At 45.2% G+C, this 26618-nt stretch overlaps 1 protein-coding gene across 2 annotated transcripts in view; it reads right to left on the reverse strand.

Annotated features, from left to right (window-relative positions):
- LOC126259878 (M-phase inducer phosphatase-like) overlaps positions 1–26618 on the reverse strand; it is a 402459-nt gene that overhangs the window by 80295 nt on the left and 295546 nt on the right. The window contains exon 1 of one of the 2 annotated variants that reach the window (XM_049956942.1): positions 23630–23754. The exons of the other annotated variant lie outside the window; for it this stretch is intronic. The gene's annotated coding sequence lies outside the window, so the exon portion shown is untranslated. Of the gene's footprint in view, positions 1–23629; positions 23755–26618 lie in introns of those variants that run through there. 2 annotated transcript variants of the gene reach the window in all.

A 26618-nucleotide genomic window follows, 5' to 3' on the forward strand; every position in this document is an offset into this window, starting at 1 on the left:
CCTCAAATTCCCAACAGAACAATGATTCCACTATTCACAGACAGGAGATACGCAACTTCCTCTCCCTTAGGTTACTTGGGCGACTTTGGTGTCAGGATGGACGTCAGGCCACCAAGTTAAGTAATATGATCAAGTTTGCCCTATCCTGAAAACGTGGACCCTATAATGGACGGGATAAAAACGAGAAATGAAAAAGTACTACAATTAACAAGTGTGACAAATTCTGGACCTTACCATGCGTGCTTCTGCAATTTCTTATATACATGAGCGAATGTTCTCGTCTAATTAACGTGACTGATCTAGTTATCGTAATGAAGTTCGCTTGTGATCTTGAGGCGGGATGCCTCTTAACAATAAAGGAATCTTAAACTTGTCTCCATCTCGAAACTCGCTCCCAGGAAATTACGGATAACTTCGAATGACTACATGAATGCAAAATGTCAACGGAAAACAACATGACGTCTAATGAAAAACTTTCCGGACGCTTCTTTGGTCTAGGGCTAGTGAACAAACCACCTATACGAAACTGATTCGTACCACGTTAGTGACACTCCACTATAAATCTACACAACAGATTCAGTTGCACCTATAAAACAAAAGTCTATTCTCGTAGCACGAATGTTGTTGTTGTTGTGGTATTCAGTCCTGAGACTGGTTTGATGCAGCTCTCCATGCTACTCGATACTGTGCAAGCTTCTTCATCTCCCAGTACATACTGCAACCTACATCCTTCTGAATCTAATTAGTGTATTCATCTCTTGGTCACCCTCTACGATTTTTACCCTCCACGCTGCCCTCCAATGCTAAATTCGTGACCCCTTGATGCCTCAGGACATGTCCTACCAACCGATACCTTCTTCTAGTCAAGTTGTGGCACAAACTCCTCCCCAATTCTATTCAACACCTCCTCATTAGTTATGTGATCTACCCATCTAATCTTCAGCTAATCTTCAGCATTGCTACCTGTGGAAAGAAGGATTGTCGGTATGCTTCTGTGTGGGCTCTTAATCTCTCTGATTTTATCCTCATGGTCTCTTCGCGAGATATACGTAGGAGGGAGCAATATACTGCTGGACTCGAATATTTAACGTAATCTCCATTATTCACTGTGACAGGTAGCAATGTCCTGTTCCATAGTAAATCATAGGAAGTTTTGTTTCATTTGATCGGTACATTACTAATCGCGTCTCTTCCTTTCTCTTGGTAAGAACACGCCATGTGAACTGTGCTCTGGCAAAGAAGCCATGTTTTTCATTTTGGCTGCGTAGGTTACAACCAAACGACGCTGTTCGTGTCTACTAACAGGTGTCGTAAGGTAAGATTCACACATGTTCTTCTACCTAGGTCGATGTTTTGCAAATATCTGTTCAGTTTTTGGCAGATGGCAGTTACCGCTAACATCGTTTGCTTTCCGACGTCATTCCCCAGCTCATGTTTCGGGGCAAAGCAGACTTACTGCATGCCTCAGAACGTGAGACCACTACAACCAGTTTACATCAACTCTATTGCGGCTATCTAAGTGTCAATGAATGAACTGAAGATTGCAAATCTCTACGCAGTTAAAAAACAGTCCTCATTTCACTTTATGCAACTTTGTCTTGTAGCCGTAAAACATAGTCCCATCTACGTCATTAAAAACGGATTTTTTAAATCAGGGAAAGTTTCACAGAAAACAGATCATGTTCGCTTTAAGGAAACTATCACAAAATTCATGAGAACTGCATGCTACCTAAGTCATACAACGAGAGGTCGAATATCAGAAATTGCTAATACGCCGACAGCAGTAATACTTCGAACAGCTCAGGGGTACCGACATCGGTCTGAAGTCCGAATCAGTACTTGAGGTATTGCATGGTATTCACTCGAAACGATGTCGAGCAGTAACTACTATCGTTCCATAAATTTTTATTTCAACACGACAGGAAAGTCAGAAATATGAGACATTGTGCCTGGTAACAATTTACCCTTCGTATTGTATTCTGGGAAGCTCACACTAACAGACAGTGGAGCACGTGAATGACGCTTACGCATATTCACACACACAAAGCTTGATAATGTAAGAAATTATCTTGTTCGAGCTTTCTAATTACAGGAGCAGTCGATCCTAGAAACTTTCATGGCAACCTCCTGAAAGGAGAAGAGGAAGACGACGGCAAGTGTGACTAGGTGGCATCCAAGAAGCAAGGGAGAGAAGAAGATGAGGAAGAATGTCAAGATCGCGGCGTTTAGCGACAGATACGCGGGATGCGGCTACAGCTGTAGGACCCCCCGCAACAAAAATGTAATCTACATCCATACTCCGCAAGCCACCTGACTGTGTGGCGGAGGGTACCCTGAGTACCTCTATCGGTTTTCCCTTCTATTCCAGTCTCGTATTGTTCGTGGAAAGAAGGATTGTCGGTATGCTTCTGTGTGGGCTCTTAATCTCTCTGATTTTATCCTCATGGTCTCTTCGCGAGATATACGTAGGAGGGAGCAATATACTGCTGGACTCGTCGGTGAAGGTATGTTCTCGAAACTTTAACAAAAGCCCGTACCGAGCTACTGAGCGTCTCTCCTGCAGAGTCTTCCACTGGAGTTTATCCATCATCTCCGTAACGCTTTCGCGATTACTAAATGATCCTGTAACGAAGCGCGCTGCTCTCCGTTGGATCTTCTCTATCTCTTCTATCAACTTTATCTGGTACGGATCCCACACTGCTGAGCAGTATTCAAGCAGTGGGCGAACAAGCGTACTGTAACCTACTTCCTTTGTTTTCGGATTGCATTTCCTTAGGATTCTTCCAATGAATCTAAGTCTGGCATCTGCTTTACCGACGATCAACTTTATATGATCATTCCATTTTAAATCACTCCTAATGCGTACTCCTAGATAATTTATGGAATTAACTGCTTCCAGTTGCTGACCTGCTATATTGTAGATAAATGATGAGGGATTTTTCTTTCTATGTATTCGCAGCACATTACACTTGTCTACACTGAGATTCAATTGCCATTCCCTGCACCATCCGTCAATTCGCTGCAGATCCTCCTGTATTTCAGTACAATTTTCCATTGTTACAACCTCTCGATATACCACAGCATCATCTGCAAAACGCCTCAGTTAACTTCCGATGTCATCCACAAGGTCATTTATGTATATTGTGAATAGCAACGGTCCTATGACACTCCCCTACGGCACACCTGAAATCACTCTTACTGCGGAAGACTTCTCTCCATTGAGAATGACATGCTGCGTTCTGTTATCTAGGAACTCTTCAACCCAATCACACAATTGGTCTAATAGTCCATATGCTCTTACTTTGTTCATTAAACGACTGTGGGGAACTGTATCGAACGCCTTGCGGAAGTCAAGAAACACGGCATCTACCTGTGAACCCGTGTCTATGGCTCTCTCAGTCTCGTGGACGAATAGCGCGAGCTGGGTTTCACACGACCGTCTTTTTCGAAACCCATGCTGATTCCTACAGAGTAGATTTCTAGTCTCCAGAAAAGTCAAATGGTTCAAATGGCTCTGAGCACTATGGGACTCAACTGCTGAGGTCATTAGTCCCCTAGAACTTAGAACCAGTTAAACCTAACTAACCTAAGGACATCACAAACATCCATGCCCGAGGCAGGATTCGAACCTGCGACCGTAGCGGTCTTGCGGTTCCAGACTGCAGCGCCTTTAACCGCACGGCCACTTCGGCCGGCCAGAAAAGTCATTATACTCCAACGCAATACGTGTTCCAAAATTCTAGAACTGATCGACGTTAGAGATATAGGTCCATAGTTCTGCACATCTGTTCGACGTCCCTTCTTGAAAACGGGGATGACCTGTGCCCTTTTCCAATCCTTTGGAACGCTACGCTCTTCTAGAGACCTACGGTACACCGCTGCAAGAAGGGGGGCAAGTTCCTTCGCGTACTCTGTGTAAAATAGAACTGGTATACCATCACGTCCAGCGGCCTTTCCTCTTTTGAGCGATTTTAATTGTGTCTCTATCCCTCTGTCGTCTATTTCGATATCTACCATTTTGTCATCTGTGCGACAATCTAGAGAAGGAACTACAGTGCAGTCTTCCTCTGTGAAACAGCTTTGGAAAAAGACATTTAGTATTTCGGCCTTTAGTCTGTCATCCTCTGTTTCAGTACCATTTTGGTCACAGAGTGTCTGGACATTTTGTTTTGATCCACCTACCGCTTTGACGTAAGATCAAAATTTCATAGGATTTTCTGCCAAGTCAGTACATAGAACTTTACTTTCGAATTCATTGAACGCCTCTCCCATAGCCCTCCTCACACTACATTTCACTTCGCGTAATTTTTGTTTGTCTGCAAGGCTTTGGCTATGTTTGTGTTTGCTGTGAAGTTCCCTTTGCTTCCGCAGCAGTTTTCTAACTCGGTTGTTGTACCACGGTGGCTCTTTTCCATCTCTTACGATCTTGCTTGGCACATACTTATCTAACGCATATTGTACGATGGTTTTGAACTTTGTCCACTGATCCTCAACACTATCTGTACTTGAGACAAAACTTTAGTGTTGAGCCGTCAGGTTCTCTAATCTGCTTTTTGTCACTTTTGATAAACAGAAAAATCTTCCTACCTTTTTTAATATTTCTATTTACGGCTGATGTCAACGATGCCGTAACCGCTTTATGATCGCTGATTCCCTGTTCTGCGTTAACTGTTTCAAATAGTTCGGGTCTGTCACCAGAAGGTCTAATATGTTATCGCCACGAGTCGGTTCTCTGTTTAACTGCTCAAGGTAGTTTTCAGATAAAGTACTTAAAAAATTTTCACTGGATTCTTTGTCCCTGCCACCCGTTATGAACGTTTAAGCCTCCCAGTCTATATCCGGCAAATTAAAATCTCCACCCAGAACTTTAACATGGTGGGGAAATCTACTCGAAATATTTTCCAAATTATCCTTCAGGTGCTCAGCCACAACAGCTGCTGAGCCAGGGGGCCTATAGAGACATCCAATTACCATGTCTGAGCCTGCTTTAACCGTGACCTTCACCCAAATCATTTCACATTTCGGATCTCCGTCAATTTCCTTCGATACTATTGCACTTCTTATCGCTATATACACGCCGCCCCCTTCACTGTCCAGCCTGTCTCTGCGGTATACATTCCAATCTGAGTTTAGGATTTCATTATTGTTTACGTCTGGTTTCAGCCAACTTTCTGTCCCTAGTACTATATGGGCGTTGTGACCGTTTATTAGTGAGAGCAGTTCTGGGACCTTTCTATAGACGCTCCTGCAGTTTACTATTAGCACATTAATATTGTTATTCCCTGTTGCATTTTGCCTACTCCTACCTTGCCGCGTCTCAGGAGGCGTCTTGTCGGGCCTAGGGAGGGAATTTTCTAACCTAAAAAACCCCCATGTGCACTCCACACGTACTCCGCTACCCTTGTAGCCGCTTCCGGCGTGTAGTGCACGCCTGACCTATTCAGAGGGACCCTACATTTCTCCACCCAATAGCGGAGGTCGAGAAATTTGCACCCCAGATCTCCGCAGAATCGTCTGAGCCTCTGGTTTAAGCCTTCCACTCGGCTCCAAACCAGACGACCGCGATCGGTTCTGGGAACGATATTACAAATACACTCCTGGAAATGGAAAAAGAACACATTGACACCGGTGTGTCAGACCCACCATACTTGCTCCGGACACTGCGAGAGGGCTGTACAAGCAATGATCACACGCACGGCACAGCGGACACACCAGGAACCGCGGTGTTGGCCGTCGAATGGCGCTAGCTGCGCAGCATTTGTGCACCGCCGCCGTCAGTGTCAGCCAGTTTGCCGTGGCATACGGAGCTCCATCGCAGTCTTTAACACTGGTAGCATGCCGCGACAGCGTGGACGTGAACCGTATGTGCAGTTGACGGACTTTGAGCGAGGGCGTATAGTGGGCATGCGGGAGGCCGGGTGGACGTACCGCCGAATTGCTCAACACGTGGGGCGTGAGGTCTCCACAGTACATCGATGTTGTCGCCAGTGGTCGGCGGAAGGTGCACGTGCCCGTCGACCTGGGACCGGACCGCAGCGACGCACGGATGCACGCCAAGACCGTAGGATCCTACGCAGTGCCGTAGGGGACCGCACCGCCACTTCCCAGCAAATTAGGGACACTGTTGCTCCTGGGGTATCGGCGAGGACCATTCGCAACCGTCTCCATGAAGCTGGGCTACGGTCCCGCACACCGTTAGGCCGTCTTCCACTCACGCCCCAACATCGTGCAGCCCGCCTCCAGTGGTGTCGCGACAGGCGTGAATGGAGGGACGAATGGAGACGTGTCGTCTTCAGCGATGAGAGTCGCTTCTGCCTTGGTGCCAATGATGGTCGTATGCGTGTTTGGCGCCGTGCAGGTGAGCGCCACAATCAGGACTGCATACGACCGAGGCACACAGGGCCAACACCCGGCATCACGGTGTGGGGAGCGATCTCCTACACTGGCCGTACACCACTGGTGATCGTCGAGGGGACACTGAATAGTGCACGGTACATCCAAACCGTCATCGAACCCATCGTTCTACCATTCCTAGACCGGCAAGGGAACTTGCTGTTCCAACAGGACAATGCACGTCCGCATGTATCCCGTGCCACCCAACGTGCTCTAGAAGGTGTAAGTCAACTACCCTGGCCAGCAAGATCTCCGGATCTGTCCCCCATTGAGTATGTTTGGGACTGGATGAAGCGTCGTCTCACGCGGTCTGCACGTCTAGCACGAACGCTGGTCCAACTGAGGCGCCAGGTGGAAATGGCATGGCAAGCCGTTCCACAGGACTACATCCAGCATCTCTACGATCGTCTCCATGGGAGAACAGCAGCCTGCATTGCTGCGAAAGGTGGATATACACTGTACTAGTGCCGACATTGTGCATGCTCTGTTGCCTGTGTCTATGTGCCTGTGGTTCTGTCAGTGTGATCATGTGATGTATCTGACCCCAGGAATGTGTCAATAAAGTTTCCCCTTCCTGGGACAATGAATTCACGGTGTTCTTATTTCAATTTCCAGGAGTGTAGTTAGCTCTGATTCCACCCCGCGAGCGAGGCTTTCCGCCTTCACCAATTCCACCAACCGCCTGTACAAACTGAGGATGACCTCTGAACCCAGACGGCAGGAGTCACTGGTGCCGACATGAGCAACAATTTGCAGTCGGGTGCACCCAGTGCTCTCTATCGCCGCCGGTAGGGCCTCCTCCACATCTCGGATGAGACCCCCCGGCAAGCAGACAGAGTGAACACTGGCCTTCTTCCCCGACCTTTCCGCTATTTCCCTAAGGGGGCTCCATCACCCGCCTAACGTTGGAGATCCCAATAACTAATAAACCCCTCCCCCCGGGTGCCTGCTCGGACCTTGCTGAAGGAGCAGCCACATGTCCACTCACAGGCAGACCGGGCGATGCCACACGGCCAGCCTCCACATTTACCCTCCGCCTCGTGCGCCGCGAACGCCGCTGAACCCGCCACTCCCCTTGGGGAGCGGGTGGCCCAACCGCGCCCGGTACCCGCGAAGATGTCTCGAAAATAGGGACAGTGGGTGAAGCATGTAACACCTGGGGTGTACCATGCGACTCATCAGACTCCCCACTGCCGCTACACTCCGAAGCAGCAGCCTGAAGACGGCTGACCGCGGCCATCAACACGTTCAGCTGTTCGCTAACAGTGGCCAGCCCCTCCTGCGTCCGTGCACAGCAGTCACACATCCTATCCATCCTAAGGAATCAATTTACTGAAGAGAGTTAATCAACTTTTAACTAGACTGCTAATTCACTAAAGGCGGCTGATTATTGACTAAACTGCGATTGCTAGCCACTTCTTGTAGAAAACAATGAAAATAGCACTATCTGTCTCTGGACTGTATTGAAAACAAACACTAGCACTACTGGCACTGTGGTTGACTAAAGGGACTCTCTGACTGTTTTCAAAACAAACACGAAATCTATGGAACACTATTAATAGCACTCGACAATTAAAGCTTCCTAAAAGCAAAAACACACGGAAGAAGAAGTGACAAGTAAGAAAAATACAGTTAATACTTAAATTAAGGTAGCTCGCTGCACAGCAGACGTGAATAACTTTTTTGTTAGGACTGACAGTCCTTAAGTCCTGGTACACTTCGAAATCCCCATGCCACAGTACCGAAGCACGACGCTAGATGAATCACAACAAAATGGAACAGCACACTGATGAAGTGCAGCATCGTGCGCTAACTACTTTTCTGATTCTGAGGGGGAATAACGCTGCAAAAGTCATCCATGCTCAGATAGTGGATGTGTGCGACAACGATGCACCACCATGTGACACAGTGGTTAGGTTACGAATATGCTTCCAATACTGACAAACCAGTCTGAATCATGAAGAGCGAAATCGCAGACCATCTCTGTCAAGACCTAGGAATTGCAAGGAAACTGAAGGCTCTGGCGCTCGAAAAAACCTGCGCATCACAATTGAGGCGAAAGTGAAAAAAGCGAAAAATCACTCATGATTCAGTTTTCAACATCTTACATTTTGAACCTGGTAAAATGTTTCGCGAATGTTCACAGATATTCAAATCAGTTCGCCGAACCGAGGCAGCAATGGATGTAATGCGGCTGTTTGTTTGGACACTTATCAATCATCACCGTCGACTACTGTTGGGTGGCATCACTATGACCGGACGACAAAGGAACAAAGCAAGCAGTGAAAACACGTGAGTTCACCAGCGCCGAAAACCACAGGCAAGATAGATGGTGGTTTCTTTTGGGACTGGCATGGTCTCGTGCTAACAATCGTGCCTGGAAGGGTCAAACCGTCATAGGAACACACTGCGGCAATCTTCTGACGAGGTAACGGGACGCTGTACGACTACGTTCCAGATCGTTCCGCGCAAGGCACAATCACACATGTTGCTTCTTTCGATTATCTTATGTTGATTCAATCCTGAAATGGCACATACTGACTACTTCCTGTTTCCTCGCATGAAGAAGGCTTTGTATGGTAACCACTTCCATCACGACGACGAGGTGATTTTCGAGGTGGGGCGTTTCCTGAAGATCCAAAATTCCGACGTCTACAACCAAGTCCTCCGCAATATAATCAATCGTCAGGAAAAACGTTTCACACTGAAGGGTGAACATGTACGGAAGGAGTGATCCCATCACCAAGTTTCACTGATAGCATCTCTATTTGCTGCAGGTGATTATTACAACCTTATAAACACCCCTCGTACTTGCTAGATCTTTCATGAACTTTCCCCGCCTGGGTTACACGCTTTCGGTCAATGATTTCTATGCCAAGTCTCCAATACTAGCTTCAAAACCTGGTATGAGTGAGTATATACTGTCGTTTTACAACGGAGACCTATTTCTCGACGCACATGCACATACGGCGCCTCATAACGAGCACACACTCGGTGGGAATTGCGCCTCTCACGAAGAAAAACGAAATATTGTCGTCATGGTTCTGATGTCAAATGACAAACTGTATCGCAACCTGTCTTAAGAACTGAATGGGCAGTATACTACTGGCATACTACACGAAGAATACTTTGTTTGCAAAAATATTTGAACAAAACAGTCTTGGGAAAAACCGAACAGCGACGTCAATTTACCAGATTTGAAGAATGGCGGCTCTAACCGTCTTCCGGCCTTCCATATTAAAGTTTTCTGTGGTTTACATATATTACTTCAGGAAAATGCTGGAAAGGTTCCGAATATAAGGCAGTGGTTAGCCAACTGTTAATTGTCAAACTAGACCTTTAAATATTTAAATGTCAGTATATATGAGTTATAAATAAACTGGAATACTACATGCCTGATATCCTTGTGCCAGCTACCCGTACCCGTGTGTTGCTGTTGCTGACTTCATCGGTCAACTTCTCAATGTAAGATCTGTACTGCACATCTTACTTCACAAACATAGTAATTAGTCTGCAGTAGGTGTTACACCTCGATTCTCATATATTAAGGGTCTCTCATATTTAGGTTATCGCTTTGTTTAGTGCAAGACTTGTCTATCACGCATAAAATTTATGTACAACAGCAATGAATAGCGCTGCTATTTCTGGGACCAGTAGGGAACAACTATCAACTTATGCGTTACTGGTAGCGTGATTAGACAATATTCGGCCACGTTTCTGCAAAGGCAGCAATCTGAAGACGGATGTGCAGAGTTGCACGATGATGTGTCACCAACGTAAAATTTATCGGTTACATACGTACAAAGCTCCCTAGTGAAAATAACTGATTAAACACAGATCTTAAGCCTCATGCGCTAACAGACAGCTTCCAAAAATTTCTCCTCTCTGGTATTCAGCGATCATCTGCTTTCTACAGCGTTGAAACACAGACGTAATTTATATTGACTACGGAAAGTCAGGCTTTACACGACGATCGTTTTATTATACGGGAGTTAGAAGCCGTACGCTCTGTAGAAGCAGAAGTCTTGTCAATTAGCATTCAATTTTACGTGACCTCTCCAACGTCAACAAAGGGAGAATCTCTCCGGGACAGGTGGACCTGAGTTAAAACTTACACAAATTTAATTTCTGACGAGGTCAAACACATTAAAGCAGTCCGCCTCAACGTTATTTGTAGACGAAAAGATGTCTTAAGTCTATGGAGAAAGACACCGATACCATTCACGAACTATAATACCCTTTTTAAAATATACACCAGGCTGTGTACGCGCAACGAAGCAATATAGTGCCATAGGCGATGGGAGACAAGCGTTTCGTACCAACGCGATCGAATTCTTAACGTTTCCACCAGCAGTGCATTCCTCACGATCCATCATGCTTCGTTCCGTGGTGGGCGCTGACACAGCAGCTACTGGCAGAATTCCACGAATCTCAGCAGGCATCACTTATGTCAAAGACCTTGTTTGAACTTGACACTGCAGTTCTGTGCAACCACCCCTCATACGGACATAAACGGTTCGCCTGCCTATGGAATGAAATGAGATCTTACCGCCAAACGAATTCAACATGGTTACGCTTAATCCTACGACGAACATAATGAATATATTTTAATTCGGGTTAATCTACTCGATTAAAAGAGTTTTACCTAAATTGTATACAACTGTTTTCTTTCCCAGTGGAAGAAAAGTTACCCGTTACATATTTGCAAAAAAAGTTTCAAAAGGCTGTTCTCGTCGATTACTTTAGTCTTATTTAATGTAGCTTGCAGGCAGGCCTGCCTCCCTCTCTCTCTCTCTCTCTCTCTCTCTCTCTCTCTCTCTCTCAGCTGTCACAGCCAGACTTTTCTTCCGTAAAAGGTTTTGTGGAGGGAATCCTGGGCCAGTGGTTTTTAAGGAAAAACTCGACCGTCGTTCACTGCTAAGCACTGCCTGCTCACAATTGACTGGTCAAACGGACATCTGCTGCTTACAGTTGTTAGTCCAAGCTGCCACCGTAGTTACAAGTACTGCGCTGACGTCGCTTTTACGCTATAAATAAAATCCATCTCCAAATTTTTGGGACATACGATATACACAGAAATGTCACCTCTGAGTACCATTCGTTGTCGAGAGCGGAGGAATATTTCGCGTTCCTGGTAGAGTGGCATGGTTAATCGCTAGGGCATCTGATTGTGATTTTATGTCTACTCCGAAAGGTATAACGTAACTTCAAAGTTAAAATACATGCAGATAGGTGTAATACCTAATCATCATCCTAGCCGTTCAGCCCAGGTTTAGTCGATAGAAAATATTATCCACTTATTAATGAGACTTATACAGTTAATTTAAACAATAGACAAATCCAGGATCTAGTCCATATGAGGAGATCGAGAAGTTCCATTCATGTAGAAAATATTTCGAAACGCAATCTTCGAGGGAACTAATTTTGTATTTAAGAAAACAAAGTTTTCTGCTAATTTTCTATGCTTAATGTCTTTGTATGTAAGGTAATAGTTTTTATGTAAATTTCATAAATGTCAAATTTCAACGAAACAGCATTACCATTACATTCGTATTTCCACAGAAATCCAGTAACTCAACGTTCAGACTTGAGCAAGAGTGCGTAACTGCTTCTATCAGTTTCTGTAAAGGTACCGTTGAACATCAGTTACTGTCATCAGATAGTGTTCGCGGAACTACGTATTGCCACACTCCTTTCAGCAAGGAACCAACGACGTCGTTAGGCGGACCGTTACATTGGCGCATAGCAAATACTGTCATTCTCTCGAGACTCAGAACGCTTGGAAATGGTGATAACAGATTGTGTAACTAGTTATTAAGCTACAGTAACACAGGCTAGCGTGACACATTTGAGCTTCTAAATCCTTATTTATGAAAGTACTCTACGTACCTCCATACGATTTGTAGTGCTGGTTGCTGAGTGTACAATCCTCTTTTTTCCTGTTCCATTCGCGTGTGGTCGCCGAGAAAGAGACGGTATATACTCCTCGGTATGATAAGGAATTTCAGCAATAGTATACGGAGAGGGGAGAGAGAGAGAGAGAGAGAGAGAGAGACAGAGAGAGAGAGAGAGAAACTACCAAAGAAGTAAAATAAGTATTTAATATCCCACTGACAAGGATAACGGAGTACCTGTTAAATTACGTATGAGATGAAATTAATCGCCGGCCGGAGTGGCCGTGCGGTTCTAGGCGCCTCAGCCTGGAACCGAGCGACCGCTACGGTCGCAGGTTCGAATCCTGCCTCGGGCATGGAAGTGTGTAATGTCCTTAGATTAGTTAGGTTTAATTAGTTCTAAGTTCTAGGTGACTAATGACCTCAGAAGTGAAGTCGCATAGTGCTCAGAGCCATTTTTTTTTAAAGGAATCAGTCTTTCCAAAGGCTGTTCAACGTCTCTTTGTATCAGCTCACACGGGACCCAAGTTTCTTCTTTCTCAATCATGCCCATATAGGCTTGAGACGTTTTGAAATGGCTTGCTGTGTCACTCCCGCTAATCGTGTCAGTTCTTCCTGAGTGACTCGAGTCTTCACTCAGCAATGTCTCCAATTCTGCATCTTCGAAAACATTCTCTCTTCCAGCACTATGACGGTCTACGACGTTTAAATCACCGTTCTTGAAGCGTTGAAACCATTCACGACACGTTCTTTCACGAATAATGTTCTTACCATTCGATGAGACTCAGGCGCTGTTTTCTTCACATTTAAACAAAACAACACCTCCCGCAAATGACAAGAATTGGGTACGTAAACTGGTATTTTCAATCAATAACAACTTTATGACGCAGACACAAATCGACCAATTTTTGAATGAGGTTATGTTGACTGAGGTCCAAGCCAACTGCCTGATGTCTGCGATCTGTTTCTTTCGACCGCTACTTACCGTTGTCGCCACCTATCGGCAAACGGCGGAAGCAAAGTTGTACACCTTGTATTTATTTTACAAGAAAGGTATCTTTTTTACAGAAAGTAAGGACCCTAAAGATAAATTCTAATAAAAGTAGGTTTTCTTGGAATTATTTTAAAATCGTTGGCGCAACGGAAACGAATGTAAGAATGACAGACAACGTTAAGTGAGTAACAGTAGACGCGGCTCTTTGACATCGAACTGGAGGTCCTCACATAGTAACTCAGGCCCTGATGGTTATACTCTGAATTCGAAGTTTACATTGGCGAAGTAAAAAACGCTCCTGAAAAGACAGTAATCGAAATTTATTGATTTGTCGCTCGAGCACTTATTTGTATTTAAACATGGGAACAATACCTGCGATGGGGTGTGATTGTGTTGCTCTTGGTTCAACAGTGCTTGAAGTCTTGAAGGAGGGAGACGGGGTTTAACACGCCAGTCAGTCAGTTACGTCAGCAAGTAGCTGACATGTTTTGTATACTTGTTTCAGTACAGTCATACATATACAGCGAAATTCAACGTAACCATTAATGTTTGGAACTTTTTAAATATTGTGGCATCCAAGATCAAATATATGCAAAAAGAATAACAGATTCTTTAAGGACTCTCTGCAGTGACTTCGATACTAAATTAGGTAACAGAATATTCGTTATGAAAATGACCACACTATCCAGTTATCCATACCCACATTTCTTCTCCAGTGTATCAGCCCATGCTCCAACACCCCTCGAGAGCGGCTGGGCGCAAACCTCCAGCACATGTGGCTGTGTTTAAGAATGTGATTCAACTGGCATTTGATTTCGACATTCAAGAAGTTCTAGCATTGTCCAAACTCTTCTTTTGCCAAATGTGTCTACTTAAGCCCGGTAACAGGCAAAGTAACACAATCGAATGCTTTTAACAACCTAACCACAATGGTACGTAAAGTTCCTAATTACAACTGGAACTCCGACTACCTGTTCGAGCCGAGAGACTTCCCTTGACAGGTATTTCATACCAAAAGGTTTTCGACGTGATTATGGCCGCACGACGGAATTAACAGAATTTGAACGTCGAATAGTATTTGCAGCTAAAACGCATGGGACATTCAGCTTCGGAAATCGTTAGGGAATTCAATATTCTGAGGTCCACAGTGTCGAGTGTGTGTCGACTATATCATATTAGAGGCATTACCTCCCACCACGGAAGGCTTTCACTTATCGACGGAGAGCAGCGGCGTTTGTGTTTGGAATTGTGTTAACAAACAAGCAATACTGCGTGAAACAACCGCAGAAATAGTTGTGGGACTACGACGAACGTGTCCTTTAGGACAGTGCTCCGAAATTTGGCTTAACGGGTAATGCAGCAGACGACCGACGCGAGTGCCTTTACTAATAGCACGACATCGCCTGTAGCGCCTCTCCTGGGCTCCTCACTATATACACTCCTGGAAATGGAAAAAAGAACACATTGACACCGGTGTGTCAGACCCACCATACTTGCTCCGGACACTGCGAGAGGGCTGTACAAGCAATGATCACACGCACGGCACAGCGGACACACCAGGAACCGCGGTGTTGGCCGTCGAATGGCGCTAGCTGCGCAGCATTTGTGCACCGCCGCCGTCAGTGTCAGCCAGTTTGCCGTGGCATACGGAGCTCCATCGCAGTCTTTAACACTGGTAGCATGCCGCGACAGCGTGGACGTGAACCGTATGTGCAGTTGACGGACTTTGAGCGAGGGCGTATAGTGGGCATGCGGGAGGCCGGGTGGACGTACCGCCGAATTGCTCAACACGTGGGGCGTGAGGTCTCCACAGTACATCGATGTTGTCGCCAGTGGTCGGCGGAAGGTGCACGTGCCCGTCGACCTGGGACCGGACCGCAGCGACGCACGGATGCACGCCAAGACCGTAGGATCCTACGCAGTGCCGTAGGGGACCGCACCGCCACTTCCCAGCAAATTAGGGACACTGTTGCTCCTGGGGTATCGGCGAGGACCATTCGCAACCGTCTCCATGAAGCTGGGCTACGGTCCCGCACACCGTTAGGCCGTCTTCCACTCACGCCCCAACATCGTGCAGCCCGCCTCCAGTGGTGTCGCGACAGGCGTGAATGGAGGGACGAATGGAGACGTGTCGTCTTCAGCGATGAGAGTCGCTTCTGCCTTGGTGCCAATGATGGTCGTATGCGTGTTTGGCGCCGTGCAGGTGAGCGCCACAATCAGGACTGCATACGACCGAGGCACACAGGGCCAACACCCGGCATCATGGTGTGGGGAGCGATCTCCTACACTGGCCGTACACCACTGGTGATCGTCGAGGGGACACTGAATAGGGCACGGTACATCCAAACCGTCATCGAACCCATCGTTCTACCATTCCTAGACCGGCAAGGGAACTTGCTGTTCCAACAGGACAATGCACGTCCGCATGTATCCCGTGCCACCCAACGTGCTCTAGAAGGTGTAAGTCAACTACCCTGGCCAGCAAGATCTCCGGATCTGTCCCCCATTGAGTATGTTTGGGACTGGATGAAGCGTCGTCTCACGCGGTCTGCACGTCTAGCACGAACGCTGGTCCAACTGAGGCGCCAGGTGGAAATGGCATGGCAAGCCGTTCCACAGGACTACATCCAGCATCTCTACGATCGTCTCCATGGGAGAACAGCAGCCTGCATTGCTGCGAAAGGTGGATATACACTGTACTAGTGCCGACATTGTGCATGCTCTGTTGCCTGTGTCTATGTGCCTGTGGTTCTGTCAGTGTGATCATGTGATGTATCTGACCCCAGGAATGTGTCAATAAAGTTTCCCCTTCCTGGGACAATGAATTCACGGTGTTCTTATTTCAATTTCCAGGAGTGTAGGTTGGCCCTAGACTACTGGAAAACCGTGGCCTGTTCAGATGAGTCTCGATTTCAGTTGCTACGAGCTAATGGTAAGGTTCGAGTGTGGTGCAGACCCCACGATGTAATGTGTGAATTCGTAAGGGACCAAACTACTGCATACTACGTTAACTTAAACTAGCTTATGCTAAGAACAACACACACGACCATTCCCGAGGGAGGACTCGAACCTCCGGCGGGAGGAGCCACGCAATCTGTCAGTATAATCCAAACCGCGCAGCCACTCCGCGCGGCGAACCCACGTTGTCAACAAGTCACTGTACCAGCTGGTGATGGCTCCATAAAGGTGGAGGCTGTGTTTACCTGGGATATGGTTTAACTGAACCGATCATTGACTGCAAATGGTTATGTTCGGCTACTTGGAGACCATTTACAGCCACTGATGGACGATATGTTCCTAAATAACGATGAAATTTGCATGGACGATAATGCGTCACGTCACTGGGCCCCAGTTGCTCGCGATTCGTTTAAAGAACATTCCGGACAGTTCGAGCTAGTGGTTTGGTCAACCACAACGCCTGACGTGAATCCCATCCAACATTTATGGTACATAATCGAGAGGTGAGTTCGTGCACCAAATCGTGCATCGGCAACACTTTCGCAATTATGGACTGCTATAGAGGCAACATGGCTGAATATTTCTGCGGTGGACTTTGAACCACTTGTTGAGTTCACGCCACGGCGAGTTGCTGCACTAAGCTGGGCAAAATGAGGTCCGACACGATATCAGGAGGTATCGCATTACTTTTGTCTCCACATTGTATAATGAAACAAAACTATGTTTTGCGTCGAGACTGTGCCTCGCATTAGACACCTCAAGGGTAGGTTTTGTTAGTGCCAGCGCCACCAACATGTAAAACAAAAAAGAACACTTAAACGATATGAAAGGGCTATTTTCAGTAACTACACGAGAGTGCGGATATGGGCTTTCAAACTCCAGTGTATCCTTTTTTTTGACTGGAACCCCTTTCTGCGCGTTGTCTACTAAATCCATCGTTGCTGAAGTAGATCTGTCGACAGAATGCTTGGTGCAGTAACGTATGTTGAAACTGAAGACTATGATTTCCCCCTTTCCCACAACGACCCCGCACCGCCGCGCACTGCTCTCCTCCCCCGGCAGGCCGCCGCTCCTGCGACAGCTGGCCCTGGCCCTGCCTCTGCCTTCCCCCGGCGCGGCTTTGCTTCGCTTCCCTCGCAGTGGGTGAGCCGGCATGGCGGCAGGCGAGATCCCGCGCGCGCGCGCGCTCAGCTCGCCCGCCCGCCGACGCCTCACTTTGTGTTGGCGCCGGGGTCGCTGACTCGCTCTGTGGTCGAGCGGGCCGCTTCGCTCCCGTACACGCCCATGTGCGACCCCGGAACAGGCGCAGCCCTCTGTAACTACACTAGCGAGAAAAACACTGCCCCACGCTACTTCCGGTGTGAAGGCGGACCTCGAGCAACTCCGTCTATCTCAGAAAATCCAACCCACGTATTGCGGATGCGTAAGAACGCTCTAATATTAGCTAGGTCCGCAAGTTCGTAGCGTTTCTCTGGAAGTTTAATAAACATAAAAATAAATGTAACAGAGACTTTAGTCGTCAATTATGTATTCTCCTTCACTATTGAAAATTCTCTGCAACCGCTGGGATGTCTTTTCAGTTCCGCGACCGTAGAAAAGACGTGGTTTTGAGGCGTATAACTCATCCAGCCACGTTGGGGGCGCATTTTCATCCGGAAAGGAAGTTCCTTGAACGTTGTTCGATAGAGAGCGGAATAGGTGAAAATCTGAGGGCGCGAGATCAGGTGAATAAGATGGGTGCCGAATGACTTCCCAACCAAACTTCTATAGGGTCTACAGTGGTTCCCCCCCCCCCCCCTCAATCTAGCAGAACGCGGGCTGGAGTTACGGTGGAGTAGCGTCACTTCACGCAGACTTCGTGGTCGTAGTTCTTGGATTGCGTCTGCAAGACGTCTTAGTTGTTAACAATAAATGTCAAAGTGATGGTTTTATCTTTTCTGGTCGCACGCATGTCTTTATATGGGGAGTTGCTGCTTTGTATGGCTTCAGCCATTTCTTTCTTTTCCGTATGTTAGCATGAAGACGCCATTTCTCCTCGCAGGTAACGAGTCCGCAGCTCGTGGTCGTGCGGTAGCGTTCTCGCTTCCCACGCCCGGGTTCCCGGGTTCGATTCCCGGCGGGGTCAGGGATTTTCTCTGCCTCGTGATGACTGGGTGTTGTGTGTTGTCCTTAGGTTAGTTAGGTTTAAGTAGTTCTAAGTTCTAGGGGACTGATGACCATAGATGTTAAGTCCCATAGTGCTCAGAGCCATTTGAACCATTTGAGCCAGTAACGATAGAGATAGGAATAGTTGGTGCTGTTCACTAGCCAACTGATGACCAGCAAGCAGAGATGCAAGTAATGCAACCGCTGATTTTTGTCATTTTGGCTTAGAGCATGCGGTACCCGTACACCCGATTTTTGAGCCTGCTCCATTGCACCTAAATGTAGCACGATGGTGGAATTAGTACAGTTCATCTCACCTGCCAGTTCTCGAATACACTGATGTGGATCATTGCCGATTAATGCGTTTACGTGATCATCAAACCCTGGAGGTATTCCTGAACGTAGAGAGTCACTAATATCAAAACTATCTTCTTTACGACGAGGAAACCATTTTCTTGCCTTGCTCTGTTCAGTTGGGTTATCTCCATACACGGCGCAAATGTCTGGCTGCCTCCGCAGCTGTCACCCCTCTACTGAACTCAAAGAGAAGAAAATGTCGGAAATGTTCTGATTTCTCCACTTGGCACTCAATTTTCTACAGTCCACAGCTTTACTCGCTATCTCCAAATGACAGAATGACGCCATGTTAACTCAAATAGCAACAGTGAACCACAAATTAAAAAAAGGCGATCGACAAATGAATCAATAGCAAACGGAATACCAATATGCAAAACAAAAACGCTACGAACTTATGTCACCCTAAGAAGTAAAACGCTCTAAGAATTAAAGTGGGACACTAGACATTACCGGGAACACTTCTTCCCGCCCCCCTTCTCCCCCTCTTCCCCCCTTCCTTTCTCTTCATCCTCCTCCCCCGATGTCTATCCGCGTCCACTCCAGCAACCACTGGCCTCCTGGTCTTGTCACACGCAGTCCTATAAAATTTACCTGCACATACATCGTTCGAATCGAACACCCAAGTAATCGCAATGATTCAAAACTAACTAAGACAAACTGTTCCACCACATTTCCCTAAAAATCACCAAGCCTTTTTTCCAGGTCGAAATTTCAAATTTTGCTGAACCAATTTTTGTTGTATGTGAGAGCAAGTTTTAGTATATTGCTTTATCATGCTTGCAGGCAAACTTTTGAGTTGTCAGGTCTTCGTTAGTGATTATTACAAGTTCAACTCCGATAATGTCTTGCTAGCCCCCAGGAATTTCGTTCGCTACCGTTCCCCGTCACCACTGTGTGTATTGCAGTGTCGTTCTGCGATAACCTCAAGAATGTACTAAATCCTCGCAGGAACACGCTTCAAAATGTTGTCACAGTCTTGTAACATCTAGGGACACTGATAGCAATGAAGCGTCGCATTTGAAACAGGACCCTCTTTACGCTGTGCCTATTAATAACTTTAAGCATGATACAGGCTAAGCCGTCAAAGTATCACTTTTACATTCAAATTAAAAGGAAGCCTTGATTTCAATGTTGATCTACAAATCATGCGTCGTCTAATAACGATAAGTGTTTGTATTTTTATAAAATTAAAAAACTCACTTTTGTTTTGCTTATGACGAATTCGTAGCCATTCGAGAAATTCGCCACGTACTCGTTACAATACGTCGCACTGACAAACACGCAATGGGTAATGTGGAGTACGAGAACCCATAGGAAACAATGACATTTATTGAGGGCGCCGAACGCGTATGATATAGCCGCGATAGAGCAACATACAACAATTCAGCGTACTCCACATTTCATTATGCGACTTCACAACCGATTCTTTCCAAAGCAGGATCTCTTGAATCACTTGTAATAAAATTAATGGGAAGACTTATTTCCATCAACGATCAATTAAACTACTAATACCGTCTTTCAGATTTCCGTGTGATATCCCTTACTTTTCAAGTAAATTCACGCTACAGACAAGTTGCCACCTCATATACTTGGTGCCATGGAGGAGGGCGAAAAAAAGTAATGGTACGTAGAGGATGGAGATACTAAATTCAAAACGAAGGCCTCAACCACAAACATCATAATGCGCTTACATATGCGATTTACCTAGCTCAAAAGAGGCAATCAATACGTCTTGCCAGATAGCAACTTTGAATCTGTACAACATTTGTACACGATTAACAAGGGAAGTTAGCCTTCAATACTTTCGGACAGGAACCACACTCTCGGTATGCTCAACTAAGCACATGTTGCTGAAATAAACGCGGTAATGTGTTAACAGCCATTCCATTTTTCCACTTATTGTGGCACAGTACACCGTTTACACTGTTTCGAAACACATTTCAACGAAAACGTCGTGTTGTATCGTGTTTCATTTGAAATCCACGGCTCATAGTGTTATATATTTGGCTCTACACACTGTCAGAAACTGTAGTTGTTTCACGCTATTTTGCCAGATGATCGCCCCCGTTGCGAACAGTTTTCTTTACTAACGTTGCTTCTCGCCAAAGATGCTTTTCTAATACATTCTCTCTCAGTAGAGCTATGTTTTTGCCTTTATAGGTATAAACAGCAACATATAGACAGTATGAAAGAATGTACATCTGCGTGACATTAAGCTTGAGTATGAGATCCCGAAACTGAAAACGAGGCGGTATCTAGTGAAGACTTATTTGTAGTACCTAGAATGACTCTTACCATGTAAGATATGCCGCACAATTACATCTGAAACCGTTTATCGACAGGACAGCGTTAACTATCCATACTACGCCAATATCTTGCACCTTGTACCGGTGAATACTGGCTGCTGGATTAGGAGAGAGATGCTTACGTAGTGAGCGCAATGGTCGCCTGGGAGGCCCTAGTCACACGACATATTTTTTTTACATTACACCACTAGGTTTCTACACGCAGGAGGGGAAGGGTGTAGAGTGTGTGCGTGTAGAAAAAATTTTACCCCTGTACTCTTTGTTGGAGCTGACTTCATACACTGTTCCAGAGACGGTACACATGGTCACATCAGCGACGCTTCTGAACGCTTAAATCTATTTCATCCCACGAAAAATCGTGCTACGAATGGCACTCTTGATCTCTAGTGGCACTCTCAAGTACCTCTACTTTTCTATTCAGACCTAACGCAATTACGATACTGGTGTCGCAAATGTGAGTTTCACTGATTCTTTTCAGACAGGGAGTGTTTTTATAGCTATACGGTCTTGTTAAGGAAGTTTTGTAAATGGTTTTCAGTGAAGATAGAAACAGGGAATAATCTAGTGGTAATGGTAATGGTGGTGGTGGTGGTGGTGGTAGTAGTAGTAGTAGTACTACGAGTAGTAGTAATAGTAGTAGTAGTAGCCCCATATTTAGACCTGGTAGCGCAAGACTGATGACATACATAAATTACCATTGCTATATTTGTTGCTCGTGGTTGCACCAAAAATTTTCTAAGAGCGGAGCGTGTAACATGCACTTTTGTAATATTATAGACGTAACTACTCGAATTAAACGTAGGCTCTTAATACTGCCCGCTAACATCTTTTTTGCTGCAGTTCTGATATGGGTCTCTCGGATTTGCGATTCTTACCTGTTAATTCTTCGAACTATGTTTGACTTGACAGAGGATCCTCAAGTTTCCATTCACAGGCACACAAAGTGTTCCTTTAACTGATGCTATCTGGAAAGTGTTGAAGTTTCACTGATGGCTCTTGCAGTAATGTAGTATTTGTGGAAGACGTCATTTAAAAATTATAAAGCAGTGTGTGTGTGTGTGTGTGTGTGTGTGTGTGTGTGTGTGTGTGTGTGTGTGTGTGTGAAAATTGTTAACTAGGTTAGAGAGAAGGTGGAGGAGGGTGGAGAAGAGGTGCTACTAGCGATTGGTATGTTCTCAAAGACTGTGATACTTCTGAATGTTAGCACATTTTTAGGTTACCTTACTTCACACTAACTTAGTCTCTCACGTGCCATTCCCAGAAAATGTATGTACTTTCGATCAAAGTGAAAACAAATCTTTAACAGCTAAATATGAGGTCTTGTCTATCGGCGAATTTACCTGTACAAATAAAGTAGAGGGACATCTGGAAAAACATTGTAGAGCTACAAGCCAACTGAAGCCAAAATGAAGACTCCTAAAACATCCAGCTTAATTCCCTGTAAGGTCGTTATCACACATTTGTTTATGGTTGAAAATTTATCGTCCGTCGTTCCATATGTCAGAAATAGTTTTAATAAACTTCAGGAGGGCGATAGTTTTAAAGATTCCGCGAATCTTCTGCCTGATGTAATGGACCACAAGGAACAGTTAACATATTAGCTTTCTCGTTTGTTAAGTTTTTCCCAAGCGTTTGACAACCCGGAATACAAAAAAGATAAAAGATACTAGATCATGGGCGCGTCTGGGGATTGCAGCAACTGTCTAAGTCCAGACGTACATATACATTACGTAGTTATCAGGAAAAAATACAGCCAACATAGTAACAGACAAGCACAACGAAGCACACACTCCTCGAAGAAATCATGTTCGAAACTGGGTAGCGGTTACACTATCTGACAAAGCCGTTCTATCTACGTACACGGACAACACTATGTAAATTACAGATAATAATTCCAGTAGCAAAGGATCACACCACCATTCATGGGATATTAATTAAACTTCGTGAATAAGTACACACATTTCTATGTTGTCAAAGCGAAAAATACTCATGTTGACAAATAGGCTGATTTAATCAAGTAGTGATATCAATCAGGTGTATCAATACCCAATAATCAGACGTGAGCTTGCTGATATGCTAAAGAACACTTCTTATTAAATACATGATTTAATATTTTCAAACATATGTAACACGAAATAGAGAAAGTTTACTTTTCTTGCAAAATTCGCAACGATCTAATGCATAGTCTAGAAAGCTAATTACTCTATGTAATTGCCTTTACGACCTCGTCCCCTAATTCAGCAATCTCTGACACATAGACACTGAAAGATACCGAGTATAATGGCACCAGACAATGAATTTCCATTAAAGTTTTCGAGCTAAAATGTCTAGCCATTTACATCTGGCAACCGGCCTGAGATGGTACACATGAGCGGCTGCGGTATTATTCCGTAATGAAATTTTCACACAAACCGAACTTCCAGATCTAACACTCCTAAATAGAGTTTTGTTATTACTCACGTTGGGAAAAACGTGCTTGCACCTGACCTCCATGTACCGAGAACCAAATTTTAAAATTCTTTACAGTTTTAACTAAAGTTAGATATATAAAATGAAATATCATCAACGCACAGAGGACTCACCTCGAAATAAAACACAGTGCTGGCGGCACGTTTCTCAGAATGTGAATTTCATTGTGTCATCAAAATACTCCCTAGTTAAAACATTCACAGATTCATTTTACTTCATCATCCGAACTACAGCAGCCAACAATTTGCTGACAATGCGGATTCCGGTTACTTACACGCTTCACTAACGGGGCTGGCTTACTGAAATACTGCTAACACGCTGCGTACACAGTACGTCATCACAGCATTAGCATCTCCCGTCTGCTCGTGTACGCGCCGAAACAACACGCTGGAAGTAGGTCACTGTAGCTTATTATCTACTACGCACCGCGCGTTACCCATAGGTGTAAGCAATTTCCGCCAACGTTTCTTTAAACGATTCTGTACCACTCTTCAAGGGTTGCACCGCAAACATTTCCAGTGAGGCACGGTACTATCTTTAACCCAAAAATGCAAGTACGTCAAAATTCTATGCGTCTGAGACAAGGAACCGTGCCAAGTGATAAGGCTATTTCCTAACATACGGCGACAAATTGCCTGGCGCATGGTAACGCCTACAGAAGGCAACGCAGGCTACCCGACGCCCGACGCGTCAGGCGGGTGGTGGTTCGAAAATCACTCAGGCGCAGACGGACAACCTACGTGTGAGATGTCACGTATTACAGTATACTAAAATGCAGTAATCCTCATCCCCAAAATCAGTCACCCTAAAACATACCGACGTACACTTATATTCTAGAGAATTATATGACAGACTGGTGTTCGCTGATTTACGTAGTATCTTCATTTTACTACTGTCTTGACATGTATGTTTTACGCAACAGAACTATTGAAATGGGAGTACCGTGAAACCTAAAAGATACGAAATTAACGTACTCACCCTTAACAACTAGGAGGAAAACAGAAACAGCAATACTTACGAAATCTTAAGGGAGAGAGACCGAAGTTTATCATCTTGTTGCTACATGGAACTACAATGTGCTACTCTCACCTGCCAACACAGGACAGTGCATTTGCAGTAGGTGTAAGATGATGCAAACTGGACTGCAGATGAGTGACAAAAGCCAACAGGCAATAGGGCAAGAAGTGGCCACAACAGCCCTAGCGATCCTGTAGAGTGAGATACTCGCCGTTCCGTAGACGAGGTCCTTGCAACGGAGCCCTGTAATAAAGCTCCGATTGAGAAAGGATAGGAAAAGCAATTACCGTGTCATTTCAAAGTATCCATCACGACAACTGCCTTTTGAGAAACAACCAAAAACCCAAGTCTGTACAGCCACACGGTATTTTAAACACCATTCTGCCCAACGTGAGTCCTTTGGTGTTACCACTGTGGCGAGGGTATGTTGCACGAACTAGACCCGTCTCCACTGAACTTGACACTATTTCTCAGCAGTGACCCATCATTTCTGCCAGAACTATGGAGGCGCCGTGGGCAGATTTTAATTATCTTCGTCAGTGGATCCCGAAGATTAAGATGACTTATTCGCTTCTGATAGCTGTCACCCAGCTGAGTTTTATTTCCTAGTTACATACTCAAGTTCTGACCAGGAAAGTACTTGGGCTCAAACATACACAAATACACCAAAATCATGTGAGAAATAATGTACAGGTCTCTTATTGCACTAGTGACACTCCCGCATCTGCAAAACTCTGCAGTCATCCGTTAGAGGCAGAGGCCTCTGCGTATGCCATGCCGCATTGCACACTGACCTACCGGTACGCCAGTCGGGACCAGTAGGAACGGTGCAGTGTGCCTCTGAAGTTGCGTTTTGTGACATTATTTGTGTATTGAAGCGTCAGATGGCTCGGCGATTGGTAATCAATCCTGCTAATGTATTGCGATTGGTTGAGATGAAGTTACGAAGAACCCTTCTTCGTGAAGATGGTACTGGTGTAGAAGACGAATCATTCGCATGTTTTCTGGTATCTATTATAGTGCAGAAGTATGAGCATAAGTTAGAAACAGATACTGTTTTAACACTAACACATAATGATGATGATGATAGGGATGATAATGGCGAACAACTCATTGCAAACGGTAGTGCTACGGCAAGTGCGGGAAGAGGCGATGGAAGCAGTGACAGTGAATACCAACCGTCTCCCAAGAAGGTTAAAGTTGCAAGTATCATCACGGAGTTTGATGACAACACACTGGAGTGCATGTACGATGATTATTACGTAAGAGGGTTCGACACATACGACAAGCTTCTGAAAAGATACGCTAAACTGAAGTCTAAAAGCAATATTAAAAACTTACTGGATTACGTGGCAAAGAAAAGAGAAGGAAATAAAGTTTTCAAAGGAAATCTTACACTGCTGTTCAAGACCATCAAGGAGCGTGTAATGGCGACATACGATGAAGCGCGAGAATGCGGTTCCGCCGTTCATTATTGGCATTTACAACATTGGGCATTGGACGTAGCCAGAAATCTCGGGTGTACAAACTTTACAGCTTAACTAGGATTTATTACTAATTTTAAAAAGGAGTTTAGGATAATATCACGCCGTATCACTATGCTCCAAGCACGAAAAGATAAGTATGACGAAGAACAGCTGATTGAAAGAGCTCAAACGTTTGTTGCTGACGTCAATGAGCATATCACGAGAGAAAACATCAATATTAGTTCTGTATGGAACTATGATCAGAGTCAGTTCAACTATGAACTTTCTTGTGACAGAACACTATCCATGAAAGGGGAGAGAAACACTGTCGCGATGTTGCAATCAGTTAACTGTGCAACACATAGTTACACGATGGATGTTGCTATATCAATGGACGGACGATTGGCAGACAAACTCTCTATCTGCTTCCAAGAATCCAGTGGAAAGTTTGGAGCCCACGTGTCACGGGAAATAGAAACGCGGTGCCCTCCAAATGTCGTCGTCGATGCAAGTGTGAGTGGGAAGATAACGAAACAACATCCGAAGACGTTTTTTCTGTCAGTTTTGAATCCACATTTTTTCGAGAAAGTCGTTAGTACTTTGTGACTCCTGGTCTGGA

This window comes from Schistocerca nitens, chromosome 5 (genome assembly GCF_023898315.1).
Source record: "Schistocerca nitens isolate TAMUIC-IGC-003100 chromosome 5, iqSchNite1.1, whole genome shotgun sequence".
NCBI lineage: Eukaryota > Metazoa > Arthropoda > Insecta > Orthoptera > Acrididae > Schistocerca > Schistocerca nitens.